At 39.2% G+C, this 13,073-nt stretch overlaps 1 long non-coding RNA gene across 1 annotated transcript; it reads left to right on the plus strand.

Moving 5' to 3' along the window:
- The first annotated feature begins 1,849 nt into the window (after positions 1-1,849).
- LOC110017134 lies at positions 1,850-7,254 on the plus strand. The gene is made up of 3 exons (XR_002292445.2): positions 1,850-2,332; positions 2,663-2,733; positions 6,653-7,254. It is a non-coding gene; the product is annotated as an uncharacterized LOC110017134 (long non-coding RNA).
- Positions 7,255-13,073: the final 5,819 nt, after the last annotated feature.

A 13,073-nucleotide genomic window follows, 5' to 3' on the forward strand; every position in this document is an offset into this window, starting at 1 on the left:
TTGTCTGTGTACTTAAAATTGACTTGAATTTGTATCTTGTATATCTTCAATAAAGTTAAAAAAAAAAAAATGTGAATGAAAAGGAGAATAAAGGCTGCAGCGATTGTCTACACCCAAAAAAAAAAAAAAAAAAAAAAAAAAAAGAGACATGAACCATTTAGTTTTTACTTGGAATGGATAACAAACAGAAACTCTGAGCCATGTTGCTGCCAGTAAGATATGAAAACGTGGATTACTGTGCTTTTTAGCGGCTCAGATAGACAATGAAGCACGGCAGCAGCCAATAGGCTAATGCGCTTAGCATCTGCTAACATGCTAACAAAGCGGGCTAAAGTTCTGCAGAACCTCAAAGCAATGGATTCTAGTTTAGGGACCTGATGGATCAGAGGGATGTGTACAATGCTCTGAAAAAGGCTGACATTGTGGTGATCAGCTTTACCAGTTTACTTCCGTGTGTGAGAAGCGTGGCTGCAAAGGTGCTACAGAGCAGATGTAAACAAAGCCCCCTTCTTTGTCACATTAAAGCAACTTTCCTTCGTTCTGTCATGCTGCCTCATCATCACACTTTATTGTTTCTGGAAAGAATCAGTGTGTGTCCCCCACCCTTTATATTCAAAGCACCATTCAGGCTCCTGAACTGTTTAAAAGCACTAGAGAAGCTACATTAATGCTGAAAATAAACAGCATTTTATTTCCCAAATAGAAACTTATTGGTTAAGGCTTATTCATTCTTTGTTTTTTCTTACACTTAAATATATATATATATATATTTTTTTAAATCAGACAATGTTGACTGTTCCCTTTCTACATTTTGACTTACCAAAATAAAAGCACTATGAATTTGCTTTGGTAAACGCAACTTATATATGAGATACAATTGCAGTGCTTAACATTGTTATCATTAAACCAAATTTGACCATTTTATTACAGTGGAAGACATTAAAATTCAGGTTGAGTTTTTTCAAAGTCATATTTAAAAAAGCAGAAAGAAAACATGTTTCAGTAAAATATCGGGATACGTATCGTATCGCAGGCCGCGTATCGGGATACGTATCGTATCGCCAGACTCTTGCCAATACACACCCCTAGTTTGGACCAATGGGGTTCAGCTATGGGCCGAATAAGTGAAATGGGAGGGCTGGAGCAGGAGCAGGGGAATATAAAGTTGGGAGAAGCGCTCTCGTCTCGGCGGGAGACATTCAGGAATTGCTGAATTAATTGTACGGCGTTTGTTGCGGTCTGCAGTAACCAGAATAAAGAACCTTAAAAGAGGTTAAGTCTCCGTGCCTCAGCGTGGGAAAGATACACTACATTATTGTATGGCTCTTTCAAAATTACATTTATAAATATGTGGCGTTTATCGCTCTCTTGGCCAAAAAGGTTCCCGCCCCCTGCACTAGACAGTGTGCTGAACCTTTTTTCTTCAGTGATTTGTGATCTTCACTGGTGTCCATGGATTACATGAAATCGTTCCACTTTTATCCACCTTTGTCATGGTAGGAAAAACATGTCAATGTAAGGGTGGGGTCATCTAAGATAGCACAAGGGTTAAGCTGGATTTAAAGAAAAATAAACGTTCAATGTTTTAGTTCGTCATTTAAAGTATTTATTGTTCATAAATATTATAATAGTATCATATAGTTATAATAGTTTTGATGCTTCAAATACAAAGTCACATCCATTTGTCTTATAGAAATCTCATCCACATTATTGAGGTGATGTTACAAATCCATACAGTCAAAGAAAAAAAGCTAAAATCTGAAAACTTTTCTGTTAAAAAAATGACTGATGATTAATATTTCAGGTTCTTTAAAATAGCCTCTGCTTTGCAGTCATTTACTTGGCATCCCTCCCCTTTCCTCCTCCCTTGTCCTCTTCCAGTCTCTCTCCTCCTGATGGCAGAGCAAAATCCATTAAAGCACCTGCCTCCGTCCTCTTTCTCACTTACATAGCCTGCCTTTTCTTTGTTCCCAGATGAGTCTTTTTAGATCACCACAGAGCATTGCAAACAGAGTTAACCGGGTATTCCTCTGAAATAGGCAGGCGGTCGTAGACTGGAGGATCTGCCGAATGTGACAGTGTGATTTTCCTCCATACTTGCATTTCTATTTTTATTTTTCTTTGCAGTTTAGATTGGAAACCTGTTGCATCTATGAAGGCTGACCATAGCAAATACATCCTACATTTATCCTCTACAAGAGAAGACCATTTTCCGGTCGATTTTCTTCTCCACAATTCCTTTTTTTTTCCAGTCAATTGCTTTGCACGTTTTTTTTAAATGTGCAACATCTCTATTGTGGATTTAATGTTCTTCTGGAACTTACTGTTGAAGGTAATACAAAAAAGCTTGTCTCACTAATCATATTCATTTACGTTAGCCACTGTTTGGCTTTTTTGTGCAGGATAGAAAACATATTTTACATGACTGTTTACAGTAGGGCCATTGTTGAGTTAATGTCTGTAGTATCATACTTGTGGGGCTTTCTTACAAGTATGATGCATAAATATATTGCATAGTTTTTGGGCTGAATTTCTTCCAACCTATATCTGCAGCTGCAATTTAACAATATTACTAATTTATCGAATCAAATATTTCAACGTGCCAGCATCTAAAATGTAGAAATGTCTTCTCTCAATTTGCAAATGTCTTCTGTATTTCCAGTAAATCCTCTGTGAAAATGGCTGCTGTAAGGATCTTCATCAGCTTACTGCTCATTGTAAACTATGCCAAAGGTGAGCAAGCAGTTTGCCCAGCCGCCATGGTAACCAAAGTTGGGGCTTGGCAAACATCCACCCTTCCTGAAAGGTTTTCAAGTTTCTGTTTTCCCTAATAATGAAAAGAAGTTCATATGGGTGATACATAATTAATTGCATTTGCACAACCAAAAAGAAGACAGAAACTTGCATGTAAGCAACAAGACACAAGCTACATAAAGTACATCATGTAACTTGAAAGTGCAAGGTGAACAAGATGTTTTCTGAGGGAGAGGCTTTTAAGACAGATGGAAAATCTTTTTGGTAAATAGAAACAGGGATTTTTGTTGAGAAGTTCTGCTTTGTTTGGCCCATATGAAGACATTGCGAGATCTGCAAGTAAATGGTTTGTATTTGAGGAAAGTGGTGACTAAGAAAACTCATTGAGACAATTAATGAAAATAAAAAATAGAGTTTCTGTCCTGACTGTACATATCTGTAATCTAAAAAAGGCAACCCAAATTCGGAAAAATTTCAGATTTTTTAAATGAAACAACATTTAAATAAATTGTCTCGTATTTTATTTAGAACAGAACATAAATATACGGGCTAATGCTTAAACTAAGAAATCATTGCAATTCTGCAACAGGTCTAAATATAATTAGGATGGGGCATTTTTTTACCATGTAGCTCCTCTTTTTTAATCTTCTTTAACCCTTCTTTACAATTTCATTGATTTAATATGTTTTTTTTCAGGAAATTCTTGATATCTATCTTTTTGCTGACTATGGTTTCTGGAGGTTTTTCTGGATCAATCAAGTCGTCTGTGAAACATTCACAATACATCCAGTCAAATCCCTAAGTCTTTGACCCCTTACACATAGAGATTTGTCCACAATCTGTTTTCTACAAATCAGAGAGCCTATTTCACCTTTACTTCTGAGAGAGAACATCTTTTACACATTCCTGATATTGGTGATCATGTTACACGCCTGATATCACTTAATGAGTTGCTACACATTCTCCTAGCTGAATTGTTTTTAAAACTTTTCCATTTTTAGCCATTTATTTTGCCTGTTCCATCCATTGTGAGACTTGTAACAGGAGTCATATTTTAAAAGGGTCTCTGGCTTTAAACAACTGTTATCTCGTTTCTCTTGTGAATAGATTAACCAGTCATTTGGTTTAAATGTCTTTTAGTTTTTATTCCAACAGCAAAGAAACATTTGTCAAAATTTCGGATTCATATAATTTCCTTAGAGATTTTTTTACTCTAGAACTATAGACACTCATGTTTGGTATTTTCTTTTTAACCCTCATTGATCTAGTCAAGGATTTAAATACTTTTCAAAACATCAAAAATGTTTTTAAATGTATCATCAGGAAACTTCAAATATTCTTACAAAATTTTCATTGCACCCCATCAGGTGTTTTTTGTGATAAGTAGCTTTTGTCCTTGAATGTTTTTTCTAAAATGCGTGTTATTTTTATCTTTGCTGCCACCTGGCAAATTTGTTTTTAAAGCTTCCGCAGGGACATTGTAAAACTAGCAAGAAAGATTTTCATTCTTTGACTTGTAGACCTATATTTCTACCTCAGTAAGCGGTCATGTCGAGAGGGTTTGGGAAAGGTTGGGGAATCAATACCTACCTGAAATTGAAAAAAATGTGTATCAGGATGAGCGTAAGGTGAATTAAAAAACAGATTGTAATTTTGAAAAATAAAAAAGACTAATTGAAAAGGGTTTTAAACTCAAAAGTACACATTATAAATTTAAAGAAAATGTAAGCATTTTAAGAGTAAACCTAAATGTTTCCTTTTTTTCTTTCTCCTCAATTTGTCCCGTCCAACATCTGAGCAAACAGATTAGAGCTGAAGGCCTTTTGTGTTGGACAGTTTTCACTATTACAAAAAGAGGTTATACGTATATCATCGGAAAACAAGAGTGTGAATTTGTAAAAACCCCTTTTTGTTTTTTTTTATTATTTTTTATTTATTTGTTACATTTAGTTTGTGTGGGGTGGGAGAGGGGGAAAATGTGAGGGGGGGGGGGGGGTGAAGAGAATAAAAGGGAGAGAGTTGGAGAGAGTGGGGGATACAAGCGCCAATTTGAATAGGTTATTATTTTAAGCTGTGTAACAATTATACCGGATCTGCTGGAAAGAAAAATATTACAGCCAAAGGTGAAATTCTGACGGATGAGCGGAAGATGTCTGTCCATCAATACACTGTGGGTTAGGAGGAGGGATAAAGCAAACAGGGAGCAGTGTGGCAGTGTGCAGGTGGGGGTGGAGATACATGCATGCTGCCAAAGTGAACCGTGTGATCGTAAGGTTAACCAGATCCTCCCCAGCCAGACAAGGAATCTCTGCAAGCCAGCCCCGGCACCCGACCCAAGCAGCCCATAGATCACCGCGCAACCACAGCCCCCCCCCACCACCACTACTCTCCCCTTTACGATCCTCCTCACTCACCATATTCCTCAACCCCTCATCCCGTATCCCCCCTAATGCCTTACCCACTCTGCAATGGGGAGGGTGAGCCCCAGTGGGTCACGGCGAGCCAGCCCCCCATGACACCACTCGCTCATGACACCCCCCCAACAGGAAAAGTCTGAACTGAAGCTGTGAACTGAAGAATAATATATGCTGTCCCTGTCTTATAGTAAATAGTAAGAGAAACAAAAAAAATTGAAAATACATTAACAAATTAAATTTAAAAATTGAAAAGTTTGAAATTTTATTTTTTCTTTAAAAAATATTAATTTCGAATTAACTTTTTCCCCCTCAAATTTTCAATATATCCGGCTTATTTTTTCTTTATTATTTAAGGATTGAATTAAAAACAAGTTGGTCCAATCAGAGAGTCTGTCTTTAAATCTTGGCTTTTCTTCTGCTTGATGCAGTTCTCAAAGTCCCCCATAACACATTTTTTTTTAAATAAAAACTTTCCAAGAGTTTTTTTTTACTTATAATTATGAAGTTCTTCCCACAACCTAAATGTCTTAAAAAGCCATATTTCATGTTTATATGAAGCCTCATTTGCCTAAATAACCTTTGCACGGGCATGCCAATTGGTGCTGAGCTGAGTAGCTCTGCCCTCAAGGATTGAGGAAGAAAGTGATTATTTGCACTTAATTTGCCAAACACGTGCAGCCATTCTTAACCATCTGAACTAATCGCCCAACAGTAGCCAGGGCAGGTAGACCCTGGACAGTTTGTCACAAGGCCCACGGAACTGGAGCAATCCTGATCACTATGTCGGCTCCCGGCCAGATAGAGACCGGCTGTAGGATGGGGAGCCAGATTGCTTGGGTCTCCTGAACTTTAGGATATTTTTCTTATTTTCATCGAGGCAATAATTAAAAAGGTCCTCTTGTTTTTTTCTTGTTTTTATTTTTACCCTTTCTTGTTAATGTGGGAGAGCAAGCCGTCAAACTTGATCAGAAAGAGAACACAAATGCAAAGAACACATTTGGGACCGGGGCAGATCAGGGAGGTTGTGCAATGCGCTACTAGGCCGCTCTGACATCACAACAGCTCATTATTCAAACTAAACATTTTTGTGACATTTCCATTGACAGCTACTTGAATGGAAAAATACTCAGAAATGCAAAAATGAAATTACTACGTTTGTTCTCTTTCATGAGAAAAATGGCATAAGTACGTGTCAAAAACTCAAAATATTTTTATTTGAGAGGGACTATAAGCTGCTCACAACCCTGCATGGATAATAGCGGAGGTGTTTGAGTTTTTCTTTTCATTCTTGCCAAAGATCCAAACAAAAAATGCTTACATGCTTCAAAAGCACTTAACATTCTAATGTTCTGACCACAGACTAACTTTTATTACAAATTTAAAGTGGCTACCAGCATGTTGTTACTCAATCACAATGTTATGATGAAACCTCTTTCTTTGATTAAATTCTTATTTTTCTTCTCTCCCTTCCTTCCTTTCAGCCCAGAAATCAAATGAGAACTCCACCTACGTGCTGCTTAGTCCTCAGACCCTGATTAGCTTCCTGCTGTTGGGTTTGACTGTCACTCTGTCTGGCTGTGTCTACCTATGGATCCTCAGATATGTGTGCGTTGGATGTTGCCAACCAGTTGCAGTCGGCCCAGAATCAGAAGCATTGGCAGTGATGGTGTGAACCTTTTGGATCCTAAAGGGGTGCAACATCACCACCTTTACCATCACAGAAGCAAGATATCCTTCTCTGCACTTGTGAATTACAGAGCTCAGCTTTTATATAACCAAATGTTTAATATGTTATAAGTCTTGTCACTGCCTGATTTGGAAGGTTTTTTTGTTTTATCAATGAATAGCAAAGAAAAAAGATGCCATGGTTTAAACTTTGGGGCGTCTATTTTGTGCTTTCATTGAACAGCATCTGGAAACTAGTTTTTTATTTTTATTAATTTTTTTAGCTTGTCCTGTCCAACAGCTGGGCAGACAGAAGAGAGCTGAAGGCCTGTTGTGTTGGACAATTTTACATTAACAACAGGGGTTAGAAATCTTCTGACAAACCAGAGGTATGTCTGAATAAACCCCTTTTGTAATCGAGGCCAAACTTTATTCATTTTAATTGTTTTTGAAAATCTTTTGTGTTGGACCGGACGGAAAAGGAAAGGGGGGAAGAAGAGAGAGGGATGTTAGAGAAGGGGGATAGGGGGGTGATCATAGGAGGGGGGAGGGCGGTAAAATCATAAAGCAGAATAAAGCAACAAGCTACTGGATGTTTATCATTACGGTAAGGTTCAGATAGAATACAAATCTCAAAGGGCAGGGCCTGTCCTCACACACACTCAAATGTTATAAACACACCTGTTAGCTGCAAAAATTTCCACATGTCAACATGTACACAATACAGATATTGTTCACACATACATACTTATTCCTTCAAGCCAACTAGTGTGATATATTTCATTCAATCATACAAACTATTAGTGCAAAGGTGAGCCAACACCTGTACTCAGTTGAGTGTTTATGTTCTTCTAAAATGGATGATGGAATGTGAAAAGAAGGAGGGAGAGTGACCAGCCACCCCCACACCAAGACCCCCACCGGAGCAGCCGCGGCAGCCAGAAGCCCCCAACGCCATGCGGCAGTAGGCAGAGAACAACCGCCCCCCGGGTGACCACGCCCGCCACCCAGGCCAGGGCCAGCAGGACCGCCACAAGGCCCCCAGAGCCAGAGAGCAGGGAGGCATGGGGGGAAAGAGAGTGCCGCCCCGGCCCAACCAGGAGAGCAGCCCCCCGCAGCGCCAGCAGGGCCCAACGCCGGGCCCCACCCGAGAGGGTGGTTTTGGCTCCATGTGATTTTATGGTTTCTTTGATACCAATAAATAGGCGGTATGATAATTAACCATTCATTTCGACATTATGTGAGATCTCATTTGATCAATTTCTAAATCTAAAGCTTATAGGACCAGTTTATATTTCATAGCGATTGGCTATTGCATCGATTGTACTGAGTCCCCACCACAATTTTGCGGTCCAGTTAGCCAGTGTTGCTTGCAAGTGTCCGCTATAACTGTGATGAACTTCCAAGTGGTCTTTACATGCTTTTCATGCCTGATTTTCTCCAGTGTTTCAGTGGTTTGGCATATTACTTATAGGGGTCTACAGGGATCTTTCAGAAAATGGGTTGATGCCCTTCCAATGGCCTTACTACAAATGCAATTTGAGTGATTCCAAATCACAATGAAGTTTATCAATGGATGGAATGGAGTGATGGAATCAAGGTATTTATCTGCTGAAAGCACACACTTACCCAGATGATGCATATGCACAACATTTTGTGTTCAAAAACATGACACTACTTTAAAATAAAGCAGAGCTTTATTGTTTGATAACAGACACAAACAGCCATAACATTTTTGTCAAATTCAGGTTGTTCAGGGTAGTTGGGTTGACTTGCTTTTAGTCAAGAAGCAGTATATCTCAGCAGCAGCAATATATCATGTTTGCAAAGAAAATGTGACTTGCTTTTGGAAATAACTATTTTATTTAAATAATTTTTACTTTGTGAATCTTGAAGTCGTACTCCAATCATTTCTTGATTTGTTGTAAAAGCGTTCCTAGTGGTCTTAATTATAATTATGGACATATGTGGTGAAAAATATTGGAGATATCCAGCTGTCCAGTTTTTTTTTAAATCAGAGTGATTCAAAGATCCAGCTGAACCAAACATTCTCTTCCCTTCTTTAATACGTTCATAACGTACATTGATGACAGGAACACAGAATGTAATATGCAGCTAAAAACTTCATTAATTAGGATACTTGTAATGTTTTTTATACTAGAAACCTTTACTTTTATATTTATTCAAAGTTTTTGAATGAATGATAATGTTAAAGTTCAGGTTAGGGTGCAATATTATAGAAAATTACTTCTTAAGTGCAGCAGAGATATATTTTATTGGTGCTAATTATTCTTGTTGATGGTTTTTAATTTAAATGTTTTCCCTCTGTCAGTATGATTAAAACTATTTTGTTTATGTAAACACAAATTAGGTTACCTAAAAAGTTTATCAGTTTATGTTAACTTAGTATTGATATTTGAATATAAATATAAATATTTCTGAATTCTGATCAATAAATATTTACATTTTCTACACTACAATCCCCTCTCTCTCTATTGTAATTAAACAACATAATTTTATTGGTAGAACTATACCAGAATACTAGATGCGGTCATATTAGCGGAATGAAACATAACAGACCCAGTGGCTAACAACCTGGAAATATCCGGCAGAATGGAGGAGAAACTAGTAAACAGGAATGAAGTTCTGTGGCTGTTGGATTGTAGGATACTGGGAGAAGGATTTTGCATAATATGTGACTTGGGGATGGGAGAGAGCGAGACTAAGGAGAGGAGGAAGGGGCGCAGTATGCGGCACAAGCAGGTGACTTATCGGTGTTAACAGCAACGTGGCGTGGAGATGTGACATGGCTGGAGGTTGTGTCCTTAAATAGAACCAGACTGTGACTGTGATGTGTTAGACCCAGGTCGGCTCATATGGTAGTACATCCTGAAGACAAGGAGGTAGTTGTGAGTACACAGAAAACTTGACGTCGGTGAGGTAAAACTTCATGAACTTTCAGATTAACGAGAGTACGAGGCCAAGTACTGCACCAGAGAGGGCAAATAAACTGGGGCTGAAAGCTGGAGCAGGCACAGCCTAAATAGTGTCCCAGAGAAGCAGAGCTGATGAGATGAGTGACGACAGCTGAGTCCAATCAGGAGTAGACACACCCACGGAGTAGGTCCCAGGAGTACTGCAGAGTAAGCAGAAAGAAGGAAAACACCTCAGGCGGAGGAGAAAAGAGAATGAAAGAGGGAAAAAAAGGGGAAACCCAGGGCACCAGGACAGAGGTGTCAGTTATTTATTATTTTCTCACTCAGGAGACAGTGTTTAATATCCTGAAGCTTTTCTTGTTTTTCCTAATGGTTTGAATAAAAATAAAAATTGTCTTGAGTGGATTTTTTGTGAATTTTTTACACAAGTGTTCAACTCAAAAGAAAAAAAAAGATTCTTTCTGATTACCCACAAGATTCTGAAGGGTAGAAATGATTAAGTTTACATTTAACAAATCCGGTGAAGCTTGTTATCATAGCAGCTCATTGTCTCCATTGATACAAAAAATGAATAGGTATAATGAGATAATCTGAACAGTTTTGAACAATCTACACATGAGAAGAATTAAGACTACTACACATTCATGACTCTTTCTTATGTTTCACAAAGAAATTTGTTTATATTTTAGCTCATCTAAATAATAAAAAGTAAAACTATAAGAACAGTTTCCACTTTTGTTCTTGATAGGGTAATTTAAACTAGAACTCCTATACCGGTTTTTTGTTTTTCCCCCCACTTTTTTTATTGTTCTTAATATTTGGGCAGAACATCAGTGGTTGTTAGTAAATTTCAATAGGAGTACATTATTTAATGTTTTTCTCTGACTGACTCAAAAATGGTGAATGTAATATCATTAAAAATGTGCTTAAGTTGAACTTTCAATCAAATTAAAAAGTAATAAATAAGGGATGATTATTTACCAAGGAGCCCGGGACCTGACATGGATAAAATACGTTGGTCCCTGTAACTGTGGTCGAGATGCATTATGGGATATGTGTGATGCATGATGGGACATGTAGCATGTAGCCTTCAAAAGTTTTTTTTTTTGACCGGAACTTATTTTTTCACTGTGCGGTTGTCCTGTGGTATATCCCTTTTTAATGCACACCCAGCAGCCAATCAGAATCGAGTATTAACCTGGACCATGGTATAAAATATGGTAATATACTCTTGGACGACTGTAAGGTAGGTAGAGTTGGTTTAGTGTTCAGTGAAAACATGATACCTGTTTAGGACAAACTTACAATGACGAGCTGTTTGAAGCCACAAAGTCTCACTTCCCCCTTTAACTTATGATAAATAAACCGCTGTGGGTTTTTTTGTTTGTTTGTTTTGCATAAATAAAATATAAAGTAAAACTTATTTTACGCATTGTTTATTTTATGTTGTTGTGCATCTCAGCCATAATTTCTTAGAGGGCCTATGTCAAGCAATATCAATTTTTGAAATGTGTTATAATGTTCGTTCCTCAAAAACAACCCCAAAGCGGTATTTGACTCCAGTCACGCATCTATCAGCATTACTCTAAAACCATGCTCTCAGGGGGGTATTCCAGAAGGCACGTTTAAACTACCCTGACTTTAACCCTGAACTCTGGCTGAAATCTGCCTGAACTTGCTTACTCTGGGTAGGTCGGTTCCAAATGACCAGATATGAGTTAGCGTAATTACGCTCGACTTGGTAACCCTGGGTTTATGCACGTGCACAGCAAGTAAAGACATTCTCAATGGATCGCCGATTTCTGGAGTCACCATGGAAACGCATGGAGAAAAAATGCGAGCACTATACTCCAGTGAGACAGAGTCGGAGGTTTTAATGACGGCGTATGAAGATTATACGCCCGTCAAAAAAGTAATACGGCTGCATCAGCAAAAGAAAGAGTTTCTGCTTGGAGAAAAAGAACGGACAAGGTAAACGCAAGCGTTTCAGATCTTATTTTCATTGTGACGCATATAACTTATCCAGCTTAAATGAATTACATTAATTGGTAACAAGTAATTGAGTTAAATGTAGTCAACCTAATTTCTTACGTCAATATTTTTTTACAACTGAAATTTACATATTTATCTAACTAAATGTAATATTACTCCAATTTAATTAAATGTTTTTTCATCTTAATTTATTGTAATTCTTGAACTCTCATATGTCTAAATTTGAGCCTGCAGATATTCTCATTTATATGACAATAAAATGAGTGAAACAAAACATATTTTCATCATGAAACCATATACTGTCAGGTTCTAGGCCAGGGCGGTTGTTGGGTTTTGTTTTGACACTTCCATTTTTTGTCTCTGCTCGTTTGTTCTGTCTTTACCTTATTGGTCTCACCTGTTGCTGAATCAGCTGGAGGGTATTTAGCCTGCACTGATGTGCCTGTCACGGGATCGTTTTGGATTATTGTTACGATCGTGAGTATTATTAAATCTTATGATTTTACCACGAGTCCCTGCGTCTGCGCCTTGGCGCCGGGTTTCAGCTCCATTGCAGCGCCCCTCCATTCCGTCACGTCTCCACGGGTGCAGTACCTGTGGACGCCTGCAGCCGAGGCCGCTTTCCGGGTGCTGAAGCACTGCTTCACAACCGCTCCGCTGCTCACTATGCCTGATCCTCACCGTCAGTTCATCGTGGAGGTGGACGCCTCCAATGAAGGGTTAGGGGCTGGATGGGAAGGGTCATCCCTGTGCGTTCCTGTCCCGGCGTCTCACTCAGGCGGAGCGCAACTACGACATCGGCAATCGGGAGCTGTTGGCGGTCAAAGTGGCCCTGGAAGAGTGGCGGCACTGGCTGGACGGGGCGGAGCACCCCTTCATGGTCTGAACAGAGACTGCCAAGAGACTAAATGCTCGCCAGGCCCGATGGCGGCTCTTCTTTGATCGTTTCTCTTTCTCCCTCTCTTACAGAGAGCTTGACGTCTAAGAACGTCAAGCCGGATGCCCTGTCTCGTCAGTTCGACCCCGCGCCTGTTGCCACAGAACCTGAACCTATTCTTCTACTGACTTGTGTGGTTGGAGCGGTTTCTTGGCAGATAGAATCTGAGGTAATGCAGGCTAACAGTGGGGTGCAAATGCCCAGTGGTTGCCCGAGGAATCCCCCCCGACACTACGCTTTAGGGTGATCCACTGGGCCCACACCTCTCTGCTTTCCTGTCATCCGGGAGTAAGGCGGACCATGCACGCCATCTCTCGGAGGTTCTGGTGGCCTCGCATGGAGCCGGAGGTCCGGGAGTATGTTTCCGCCTGT

The sequence above is a fragment of the Oryzias latipes genome, chromosome 18 (assembly GCF_002234675.1).
Source record: "Oryzias latipes chromosome 18, ASM223467v1".
NCBI classification, from domain to species: domain Eukaryota; kingdom Metazoa; phylum Chordata; class Actinopteri; order Beloniformes; family Adrianichthyidae; genus Oryzias; species Oryzias latipes.